Source organism: Sturnira hondurensis, unplaced genomic scaffold (assembly GCF_014824575.4).
Source record: "Sturnira hondurensis isolate 20B ecotype Veracruz unplaced genomic scaffold, ASM1482457v3 Scaffold0006505, whole genome shotgun sequence".
Taxonomy (NCBI): domain Eukaryota; kingdom Metazoa; phylum Chordata; class Mammalia; order Chiroptera; family Phyllostomidae; genus Sturnira; species Sturnira hondurensis.
This window is the reverse complement of record NW_028079136.1, coordinates 7,190,868-7,203,801: the sequence shown is the minus strand read 5'-3', so window position 1 is coordinate 7,203,801 and position 12,934 is coordinate 7,190,868.

Below are 12,934 nucleotides of genomic sequence, written 5' to 3'. Positions count from 1 at the left end.
GGAGAATAGCTACTCTTTAAGAGACAGAATCAATACTACGTGAGGTTTGAAATGCTCTCCTACTGTATCTCCACTGTTCTAAATCCCATGCAGTCCTGGGTGGGAAAACAAAATGTCGTGGCTCCAGGAAACGTTAAAATGAATTACTGAAAAAGGAAAAGCAAGTTTAATCACATAATGAAAAGATAAATTATGGGTATAAGAAAACTTTTTAGGCCCTGACTGGCGTAGCTCAGTGGATTGAGCACGGGCCTGCAAACCAAAGAATCGCCGTTCGATTCCAAGTAAGGGCGCATGTTTGGGTTGCAGGCGTGTTCCCAGCAAGGGATGCATGAGAGGCAACCACACATTGATATTTCTCTCCCTCTCTCCTTCCCTTCCCCTCTAAAGATAAATTTTTTTTAAAAAGGAAACTTCTTAGGATGATAGAAATATTCTAAAACTGGATCGTGGTGATGGTAACATAATTCTATAAATTGAAAATAATTGAATTGTATACTTTCAATAGGTGAAGATTATGGTACATAAATTTTTTTCAGTAGAGCTGCTAAAAAAAAAGAAGACAAACCTTTTTTTAAAAACAGTTCATCGCCCTGGCTGGTGTAGCTCAGTGGACTGAGCGTGGACCTGTGAACCAGAGAATCACAGTTAGATTCCCAGTCAGGGCACATGCCTGGGTTGCAGGCCAGTTCCCAGTAGGTGACTCATGAGAGGCAACGATACATTGATATTTCTCTCCTTCTCTTCTTCCCTTCCCCTCTAAAGATAAATAAATAAAATCTTTAAATAAATAAATAAAATTATGGTTCATCCTATAAATAAAACAGGGCAGTCCTGTATGCATTCATATGAAACAATCTCCCAAAATATTAAGTGAAAAAGCACGTTGTGCAACAGTATGCATAATATGCTATAATTTCCTATAAAAATATTTAAACGATTACATATATTTGCATAGACTACTTCTGAAAAACATACAAGAAAATAATAATGTTGGCTGTCTCTGAGTAATAGGCTGGAGGCTGGAGGTAAAAAGGAGACTTACTTTTCACTATATACATTTTTATACCTTTTGAATTTTGTGTTATGAGCTTTTTTAATATATATTTTATTATTATTATTTTTAATATTTATTTATTTATCTTTAGAGGGGAAGGGAAGGAGAGAGGGAGAGAAATATCAATGTATCATTGCCTCTCATGAGTCACCTACTGGGAACTGGCCTGCAACCCAGGCATGTGCCCTGACTGGGAATCTAACTGTGATTCTCTGGTTCACAGGCCCGCACTCAATCCACTGAGCTACACCAGCCAGGTGTAATATCTATTTTAAAATAAATAAAATTGTTGATTTCAAGAAAGAATCCCAGTGACATTAATGAGGCCCTCTACTTCAAACAAACTGCATTTTGCTAAAAGATTTTCTATGGTCATCAAATTTGAGCTATAGGGTGACTGGTACAAGTTAATTATAATAAAATAGTTTGAATTTAGGCTTCAACGTTAGGTTCAAATGTAGAAGCATGACTGGCTTTTAGTGATATATGAAGGTCTGTCCAGATGGTATCCAGCCATGTAATATGAAAAATAGAGACATTTGTTGAAGAAGATACAGATATAAGAAACATTGTACACAGAACAATAAGACCTCAGTCCCTTTCAAAGTAGGCACTTTGGCACCTCACACAGTTCTCCCAATTGCCATCAGCTGCCCTCTCGTATTATCCTGAATTTCATCAACGATTTGAAATCTCCTATTTTGAAGAGATTTTAGCTTTAGGAAAAGTTGAAGTCACAGGGTGCCAAATCAGGGCTATAGTGGGGCCGAGTGACTTGATGTTTCGCAAAAAAATCCGCACCAGATGTGATGCATGAGCGGGTGTGTTGTCATGATGAAACTGCTAATCACCAGCTGCAGCCTTCTGAATCATCTGGTAGTTTCCATGGAGGAATGTTCAGGCTCAATGCAAAATTTGATGCAGATTCATTGCTCTACTCGCTCAGTCATTTTGATTGTGATGTGATTCATTCAACCACTCAGAACACATGCTCACTCAATGGCATCTACCACCCCCAGTGACTGGTACAATGAAGTTGTCATTGTTCACGCATGTGCATTCCAGTCCACTCTCCCTCTCCTTGGCAGCCAGTTTACATCAATGTCACACAAACTGTAATTATATTAACAATGGCTGAATTTTTTCTGGACAGACCTTGTATTCTTTAAGGATTGGTGTACTACTTACTTGGGCTATTCATTCCTCAATATCCAGCCATTCTGTTTTTTAAAAGGTTTTAAAATATGTTTTATTGATTTTGCTATTACAGTTGTCCCAATTTCTTCTCCTTTGCCCCTCTCCACCAGGTACCCCCATTCCCTCCAGCAACCCCTTCCCTTAGTTCATGGCCATGGATATAAGTTATTTGGCTTTTCCATTTCCTATACTGTTCTTAACATCTCCCTATTTTGTACCTACCAATCTGTACTTCTTTTTTTTTAAATTTTTTTAAATTTAATTATCTTTAGAGGAGAAGGAAAGGAGAGAGGGAGAGAAATATCAATGTACGGTTGCCTCTCGTGAGTCCCCTGCTGGGAACTGGCCTGCAACCCAAGCGTGTGCCCTGACTGGGAATTGAACCACGATCATGTGGTTCGCAGGCCCGCACTCAATCCACTGAGCTACACCAACCAGGGCCCAATCTGTACTTCTTAATCCTTGAACCTTTTCTCCTGCTTTCCCCTCCCAGCTGGTAACCCTCCAAATGAACTCTGTATTTACTGCTTTTTAAAAAACTTTAAAAAAAGATTTTATTTATTTATATTTTTTTAGAGAGAGGAAGGAAAGGAGAGAGGGAGAGAAATATCAATGTGTGGTTGCCTCTCGCATGCCCCGCGCTGGGGACCTGGTCCACAACCCAGGCATGTGCCCTGACTGGAAATGGAACCAGCAACCCTTTGGTTTGCAGCCCATGCTCAATGTACTGAGCTACACCAGCCAGGGCTGCTTAATTTGTTTTTTAGTTCAGTTGCTGGTAGTTGTGCTTTTGATGCCATTTTAATGTTCATAATCTTAATCTTCTTCATTTTCTTAAATAAGTTGCTTTAACGTTTCATATAACAATGGCTTGGTGATGATGAACTCCATTAGCTTTACCTTATCTGGGGAGCACTTGATCTGCTCTTCAATTCTAAATGAGAGCTTTGCTGGATAGAATAATCTAGGTTGTAGGTCCTTGCTTTTCATCACTTTGAATACTTCTGGCCAGTCCTTTCTAGCCTGCCAGTATCTTTTGAGAAATCAGCTGACAGCCTTAAAGGATAGAACTTTTGTAGATAACTCTCTGCTTTTCTTTTGCTGCTTTTAAGATTCTCTACCTTTAACCTTTGGCATTTTAACTATGATGTGTCTTGGTGTGTTCCTCTTTGGGTCCCACTCGTATGGGACTCAGGTCTGGACTTGTATTTATATTTCCTTCACCAAATTAGGAAAGTTTTCTTTCGTTATGTTTTCAAATAAGTTTTTTTAATTTTTATTTTTAAATACTTTTTACTGATTATGCCATTACAATTGTCCCATTTCCCCCCTTCATTCCCCTCCCCCCTACACACCCCTCCCCCCATTTCCCCCCTTTAGTTCATGTCCATGTGTCACAAGTTCTTTAGCTTCTACATTTCCCATATTATTCTTGCCCTCCCCCTGTCTATTTTCTACCTACCATCTATGCTATTTATTCTCTGTACCTTCTCCCCTCTTCACCTTCTCCCACTCCCCTGTTGTTAACCCTACTGTGACCTCCATTTTTATGGTTTTGCTCCTGATCTAGCTGTCCTCTTAGTTTGCTTTTATTTTAGGTGTGGTTGTTAATAACTGAGTTTGCTGTCCTGTTCATATTTTTTTATCTTTTTTTTCTTAGATAAGTCCCTTTAACATTTCATATAATAAGGGCTTGGTGATGATGAACTCCTTGAACTTGATCTTCTCTGAGAAGCACTTTATCTACCCTTCCATTCTAAATGAAAGCTTTGTTGGATAGAGCAATCTTGGATGTAGGTCTTTGGATTTCATGACTTGGAATACTTCTTTCCAGCCCCTTCTTGCCTGTAAGGTCTCTTTTGAGAAATCCGCTGACAGTCTGATGGGAAGTCCTTTGTAGGTGACTGTCTCCTTATCTCTTGCTGCTTCTAGAGTTCTCTCCTTCATTTTCATCTTGAGTAACGTAATTATGATGTGCCTTGGTGTGTTCCTCCCTGAGTCAGTCCAACTTCTTTGGGACTCTCTGAGCTTCCTGGATTTCCTGCAAGTCTATTTCCTTTGCCAGATTGGGGAAGTTCTTCATTATTATTTGTTCAAATAAGTTTTCCACTTGTTGCTGTTCCTCTTCCCCTTCTGCTACCCCTATAATTCGGATGTTGGAACATTTAAAAATGTCCTGGAGGTTCCTAAGCCCCTCCTCATTTTTTTGAATTCTTGCTTCTTCATTCTTTTCTGTTTGGTTGTTTCTTTCTTCCTTCTGGTCCACTCCATTGATTTTAGTTCCAGATTTGTTTCCATCACTATTGGTTCCCTGTTCAATTTGCTTCACTTCACTTAGTGTAGCCTTCATTTTTTTAAAAAAGATTTTATCCATTCATCTTTAGAGGAAAGGGAAAAAGAGAGGGACAGAAACATCAATGTAGGGTTGCCTCTCATGCATCCCCCATTGGGAACTGGCCTACAACCCAGGCATGTGCCCTGACTCGGAGTTGACCCACGATTGTTTGGTTTACAGGCCTGTGCTCAATCCACTGAGCCACACCAGCCAGGGCAGCCTTCACTTTTTTCATCTAATTTGTGACTAAAATCAACCAGTTCTGTGAGCATCCTGATCACCAGTATTTTGAACTGTGCATCTGATAGGTTGGCTATCTCTTGATCGCTTAGAAGTATTGGTTCTGGGGCTTTGAGCTGTTCTGCTTGAGCCATAATGTTTTGGTCTGTTCACGTCTGTCATGTATTAGGGGTACAGCCTTAGGTGTTCACTGGGGCAGGTCAGCCCAGTCGCTGGGTTGTGACTGGGGGCAGGGTCAGAGAGGGAGCTTTGGCGTTTTTTCTGCTCTCTCTCAGATTTTGGTCCCCTCTGCAGCTTCCCACAAGCAAATTGGGCCCTTCTGGTGCTGGTTCCTGGGTGGGTGGGCTTGTGTTCATTCTAGGACCCTGTGGGTCTCCCCAACGAACTTTCCTGTGGGGCTAGGAGCCTCTCCTGGCACCTCAGCCCCTGAAAAATTTTCCAATCGGTGCTTTTAGGTTTTAATCCCCATCACTGGGGCCCTGGGTTGCATGGTCTGTCTCACTGACCGTTTTTAAACCTGCCTGGTTTCTCTGAGTGCAAATGTGTGTCCGCGGTCAGCCAGCCACCTTCGAGCCTTACTGGATTTCCACTGTACCCACCCAGGTCACCAATCACAGCCTCCTCTTGCTGGGACCCCTCTCTGCTGCTGCTGACTCCACCCCTCTTACGGGTCTGGATGAATGGTTTGTTGTTGTCAGACTTCAGTACAGTTTACTTTTCTGTCTGTTTGGTTGCGTTTTTGTTTTTAAATCTTTGTTGTCTTTAAATTTGGTTGTGTGAGTCCTGGCTGGTGTAGCTCAGCGGATTGAGCACGGGCCTGCAAACCACATGATCGCAGTTCGATTCCCAGTCAGGGCACATGCCTGGGTTGCAGACCAGTTCCCAGCGGGGGACTCACGAGAAGCAACCATACGTTGATATTTCTCTCCTTCTCTCTCCTTCCCTTCCCCTCTAAAGATAAATACATAAAAATTTTTAAAAATTTGTTTGTGTGAGGAGGCACAGTGTTTCCACGTGCACCTCCATCTTGGCCAGAAGTCCTCAAATTTCAATTTCTTGATCTTCCTCTTTTTCTGGCATCCCTATGATTCAGATGTTGGTATGTCTGAAGATGTCCCAGAGGCTCCTTATTCTATTCTCTTTTTTTTTCTTTTTTTTTCTTTAACTTTTGTTCAAGTACAGTTTTCTTTCTCGTCTATTCTCATTTTTTTGAATTGTTTTCTTCTTGCTCTTCTTATTTAAACCTTTTTTTTCCTTATGTTCCAAATCGTTTATTTGAATCTCAGCTTCATCCCCACCACTGCTGGTTCCCTGATGATTTTTCTTTATTTCATTTAATGCAGGGGTATCAATCTCATTTTCTGGGGACCACATCAGCCTCATGGTTACTTTCAAAGGGCCAAATGTAATTTTAACTCCTTAACAGTTAAGAAGTAGTTACATTTATACAGTTCTAAAATTATTTTGGCCCTTTGAAGGCAACCGTGAAGATGATGTGGCCCTTGGTGAAAATGAGTTTGACACCCCTGATTTAATGCAACCTTCATTTCTGCCTTCATCCTTTTTATGTTATTGCAGTACCCAGTGAGTTCTTTGAGCATCCCGATCACCAGTGTTTTGAACTCTGCATCTGATAGGTTGGTTCTCCATTTTGTTTAGTTCTTTTCCTGGAGTTTTGTTCTGTTCTTTCATTTGGGCCATATTTCTTCATCTCCTCAATTTGGCAACCACCCTGTGTTTGTTTCTGTGTATTAGGTAGAGCTGCTTTGACTCCCTTGTTAGTTGTGTGGCCTACTGTAGAAAAGGCACCTGTCTGGATAAATATGGCTTCTTTAAATTCTTGGTTGCCAGACTTCCATACAGCTAATTTTCTGATGAAAATTAGAAAATTAGAAAATTAGAAAATTTTCATCAGAAAATTTTTTTGATTTTTTCTTGTAGTTTAGTTGTAATTTTTGCTCTGATTGTGTGTGGAGGCAAAGCTTGTTTACCTACACCTCTACCTTGGCCAGAAGTCTCTGAATCTGTATAGTGCCTAAGCAAGAAATTCTTTCCCCAAGGCCCACGAGCTCTCCAGTGATCTTCTAACTGAAGATATTACTAATTTCTAACTGAAATTCAGTATTTTCCTGGGTTGCAGGTTTGTTCCTCAGTTAGGTTACATGTGGGAGGCAGCCCATTGATGTTTTTCTTTCTCTCTCCCCTCCCCTCTGCCAGCAACAGGTGGTCTGGGCAGTGGTCCCTCGCACGTGCTGTGCGTCCAGCCATTGTCAATGTCAAGACTGCACTCAGCCCTGGCTGGTGTAACTCAGTGGATTGTGTACAGGCTGCAAACCAAAGGGCCACTGATTCAATTCTCAGTCTGGGTACATGTCTGGGTTGCAGGCCAGGTCCCTAGTAGGGGCCATGTGAAACGCAACCACCTATTGATGTTTCTCTCCCTTTCTTTCTCCCTCCCTTCATCTCTCTCTAAAAATAAACAAATAAATTCTATTTTTAAAAAAGGCTGCACTCATCTGCCCCCATTAACAGAAAAGGCCCACCACTCACTTCTCTAGGAGAGCCTGGGGTAATGGACATGCCTTTTATACCCGCTTTGGCTATCTTTCTTTCCTTTTCTTCCTTATTGGGTGGCAGAAGAACATAAGGAGTAAATTAAGCTTACTGGGTGTGTCTTACTCATACTATATGTTCTATGAGTAAGGCCTCACTCATTCAGAGGGGAAAGAACCCGAAACCAGGAAGTTAGTCCTTACTCACTTTGGGCTTAATGTGCTCAACCACTAGGAAAATTTTTCAAGGTCTCCTAAATAACTCTTCAATCAGTGACAAACTAAAAATGAGTTACAGACTGGGTTTAACTATAAAGAAATGAAAATGTATGATCTCCAACTTTTCGTAAAAGTATAGATGGTCCTCATAATACAATGTTGAACAAACACAGCTAGACATGGAAAGAGTACAGGCAAAACTATTCCTGCCACTTGTAGTCAGGATAGTGAGGAGGTAGCGTTAGGAACAGGAAGAGAGCCCAGAGGGGTGAGGGGCACTGGCGGGGTCAGCTTCATGGGCACAGGGCCCTGCACTTAGAGAGACCCCGTAGTTGATGTAATGCTCTGCTGTCACCATCCTAAAGTCCTTAATAAAATTTGAACAATGTATTTTCATTTCTCCCTGATCCCTGTACATTATTTAGCTGGTCCTCAAGTATTGGTAAGGTCCTGTTTCTTAATTTGGGTGTTGAAATTTTAAATATTCACCAAACTGTACATGTTGATATGTTTGCTTTCCCATATGTGTATTATATGTCAGTACAAAGTTTAAAAAACTGTATTATAGACTACTTTAAAACAAACTCAATGAAACACTGCTTACAGAATGCAACCAAAGTTGTATTTACAAGAAAATCCATGACCTTAAACATTGTTAATCTGAATAAGAAAATATAAATCTATTAACAAAGCAGACAACACAAGAAATTGGAAGGGGGAAAAAGTCACAGCAAAACAAAATCTAAAGAAAGCGAAAGGAAAAAATTAATAAAGATAAAATAAAATAAATTATTTCAAAATCAGAAAAACAGTATAATAGATGAATAAATCTAAGATGTAGTTCTTTGGTGTGTAGGAGGAAGCAAGCAATAAAAATGATAAACCACTAGCTAACATAATAAAAAAGAAAAACAAAACATAAGTATTTAAATTAGGCATGGGAAAGGATTATACCCAGGGGTACAGAGGAAATGATAAGAAATACAAGGGAATACTTTGCCCATTCCTATGCAAATACAGATTAAAATCTGAACAAAATGGGTAATACTCCAAGGAAATATACATTACCAATAGTGACTCAAAAAAAATAGAAAATCTAATCAGAACAATCATCATGAACCGTTAAAAGCTATACCTCAGGAAAAAAAAACGCTGACCCTAGATATGTTAATAAAAAATTTTCTTTCAAACTTTTAGGGAATCAGTGTTTCTCATACCAGTAAAGATATTCCAAAGCATGAAACAAGAAGTAAACATTCAAGTGTTTCATGAAGCCAAAATCTTATAAAGATTATACAGCAAGAAAACTACGAACCAGTCCCATTTATAAACACAGATGCAAAATGACTAAACAAAACATATGAACATAAAACACAGTTTATCTTATTTAATTTTCAATTACAGTTAATATTCAATATTATTTTGTATTAGTTTCAGGTATACTTGTGGTATATTTTATTTATTTATTTATTTTTAAGATTTTATTTATTTATCTCTAGAGGGGAGGGGAAGGAGAGAGGGAGAGAAATATCAGTATATGGTTGCCTCTCATAGGTCCCCTGCTGGGAACTGGCCTGCAACCCAGGCATGTGCCCTAACTGGGAATCGAACCAGGATCGTGTGGTTCACAGGCCCGCGCTCAATCCACTGAGCTACGCCAACCAGGGCATATTTATTTACTTTTTAAAAAATTACATTTTATTGATTATGCTATTAGTTTTCCCAATTTTTCTCCCTTTATCTCTCCTCCACCGTCCATCCCTCAACTCTCCAGCAGCTGCCCCCCCCTTAGTTCATGTTCATGGGTCATACATATAAGTTCTTTGAGTCCTCTGTTTCCCATACCATTTTTTAGCTTTCCCCATCTATTTAATGCCTACCAATTACGCTTCTTCTTCCCTGTACTTTTTCCCTCCTATTCTTCCCCTCCCCCTCCCCACTGAAGACCCTCCATGTGATGTCCATTTCTCTGATTCTGTTCCTGTTCTAGCTGTTCGATTAGTTTTTGTTTTCATTGTTTTTCTTTCTTCTATTTTTATAGGTTCATTTGTTGATAGTTTTGAGTTTGTGTCATTTTACTGTTCGTGTTTTTGATCTTCCTTTTCTTAGATAAATCCCTTTAACATTTCATATAACAAGGGCTTGGTGATAAGGAACTCCTTGAACTTGACCTTATCTGGGAAGCACTTTATATGCTCTTCCATTCTAAATGATAGCTTTGCTGAATAGTGCAATCTTGCATGTAGATCCTTGCCTTTCAAGATTTTGAATACTTCTTTCCAGCCCCTTCTTTCCAGTAAGGTTTCTTTTGAGAAATCAACTGATAGCCTTATGGGAACTCCTTTGTAGGTAAGTCTTGCCTTTCCACTTATTGCTTTTAAGATTCTCTCTTTATCTTCAATCTTGAGTAACTTAATGATGATATGCCTTGGTGTGTTCTTCTTTGGGTCCAACTTCTTTTGGACTCTCTGGGCTTCCTGGACTTCCTGAAAGTCTATTTCCTTCATTAGATTGAGGAAGTTTTCCATCATTATTTGTTCAAATAAGTTTTCAATTTCTTGCTGTTGTTCTTCTCCTTTTGGCCCCCCTATAATTTGGATATTGGAACATTTCATGCTGTCCCCAAGGTTTGTAAGACTCTCTTCACTTTTTTAAATTCCTGTTGCTTCATTCTGTTCCTGTTGGATGTTTATTTCTTCCTTTTGTTCCAAATTGTTGATTTGAGTCCTGGTTTCCTTCCTGTCACTGTAGGTTCCCTGAATATTTTGCTTTATTTCATTTCAGGTATCTTTCATTTCTTTCATTCTGCGACCAAGCTCAGTCAGTTCTATGAGCATTTTGATTACCAGGGCTTTAAATTCTCCATCAGATAGGTTGGCTATCTCCTCTTTGCTTAACTCTCTTTCTGGGGTTTTGCTTTGTTCTTTCATTTTGGCCCTATTTGTTTGTTTTGGTGCAACTGATAAGTTGTAAGGGGTTGGAGCCTTAGGTATTCCCCGCCCCCTGCCCCACCCCAGGCAGGGCAAACCTCCTTGCTGCTCCGGGGGGAGGGGCCAGAGAGGGAACAATGCAGCTCACCTGCTGGACTCTAGTGCATTTTTCAAGGAACTCTGTGTGAGACTGGGAGTTTCTCCCACCAAGGAAACCTCTGCCATACTCCACAGTCAGCTCTGAGTCTCAATTTCCCCTTAAGTCAGACCCTCCCATGCAGCTTGCTGGCTCACCCCAAGGTCCACCACCTCCCTGCGGTTTCTCTCCATCCGCCGTCTTACTGGTTTGGTTGCTCTGTTTGACTGTTTCTTTAATTCTGTAGTTGTCATAGTTCTATGCAGTTTGATTTTCTGGCACTTCTGGTTATTTATTGTTTTTAGATTGGTTGTTTTCCTCCTTTTGGTTGTGCAAGGAAGTGAAGGGTTTCTACCTACTCCTCCATCTTGGCCAGAACCCCCAAGAGCTCATCTTAAAAGAAATATTTATTTACTTTTTAAAGACAGGGGGATGGAGGGAGAAAGAGAGGAAGAGAAACTGCAATGTGTGGAAGACATATTGATTGGTTGCCTCTCACACATCCCCAACTGGGGAACCCTGGCTGCAACCCAGGCATATGCCCTGACTGGAAATTGAACCTGTGACCTTTTGGTTTGCAGGCTGGCACTCAATCCACTGAGCCACACCTACCTGCAGTATGTTTTAAAAACAACGTAATTAAGTGCATTTATTTCAGGAAGAATCAAGTCATAAAATCTAAGAAAACCCATTAATTGAATTTTTCATATGAGTAAAAAGGGAAGAACAGAATTAAGAGAAATGCTAAATTTTTTTTAATTTTTATTTTATTTTTTTAGAGAGAGGGGAAAGGAGGGAGAAAAAGAGGGAGACAAATATCAGTATACAAGAGATACTTCTTTTTTTAAAGATGTTTAATTTATTTATCTTTAGAGAAGAAAGGAAGGAGAGAAGGAGAGAAACATCAATGTATGGTTGCCTCTCATGAGTCCCCTGCTGGGAACTGGCCCACAACCCAGGCATGTGTCCTAACTGGGAATCGAACCATGATCATGTGGTTCACAGGCCTGTGCTCAATCCACTGAGCTATACTAGCCAGGGCTGAGAAATGCTAAAAATTTGATACAGTTTAATATTCATTTTTTATATTCTAATAAAAGAATAGTTCTTTAATATAACAGATATAAATCCTATGTACATGACATATACATGTATACACATCTTATCACCCAATATTATCTTTAATGTCCCCATTAAAGTCAGCAACAAGACAATGACGCTTATCACCTCTCCTATTTTTAGTGCCATGTTCTAACCCTCTGAGCTGTCTGGACACTGAACACCTCTCCTATTTTTTTTTATTGTTGTTCTAGAAATGCTAGTCAATGCAATTAGACAATAAAGCAAAATAAAATTCATAAATTTTAAAAGGAGAGAATTATCACTTATAGGATTGCCTAAATAGAAATCCAAAATAATCAACTGAAAAATTGTCACAAACAGTATAAGAGCACAGAACTTTTTGTGTGTTTTATACTGGTCATTCTTCTGTGGTCTTACATTATTTCCAACAATTGGTTGACAAGCATATGGACACAAAGGGCCCTGGAAGTCAGTAGAGCTTGGCAGTGATGGGAGGCTGTGATGGGAGGCAGTGGGGTGGGCACCAAACACTTAATGCTTGGCTGCTTCAAAAACCTTGAAGGAGACAGGTGATTGCATCAACACTGGCAGGAATGTGTGTGATCATTCTATCTCCTAAACTCAACTCCTGGTTTGGTTAATATTCTGGAGCTGATAACCAGGGATGAAGCCTTTTCTTTCCAACTTAGAAGTGAGCCTATAGAAAATGTGTGCATCCCTATGTGCATTGCAGCATTGTTTACAATAGGCAAGATACTGAAACAATCTAAGTATCCATTGACAGACAAATGAATAGAGAAGTGGTACATATATGCAATGGAATATTGCTTGGCAACAAAAAAGAATGAAATCTTTGTGTTTGTGACAAAATGGATTCACCTAGAGAGCATTATGGTAAGTGAAGTAAGTCAGATAGAGACAAACACCATATGATTTCACTTATATGTGAAATCTAAAGAACAAAATAAAAGAACAAACAAACCAGAAATAAATTTATAGAGATAGAGAACAAACTGATGGCTGCCAGATGGGAGGGAGATGGGAGCTGAGTGAAAAAGGTGAAGATATTAAGAAGTATAAATGGCAGACACAAAATAGCCATGGGGCTGTAAAGTACAGCATAAGGAATATAGTCAATAATATTGTAATGACTGTGTATGGTGCTAGGTGGGTACTAGACATATG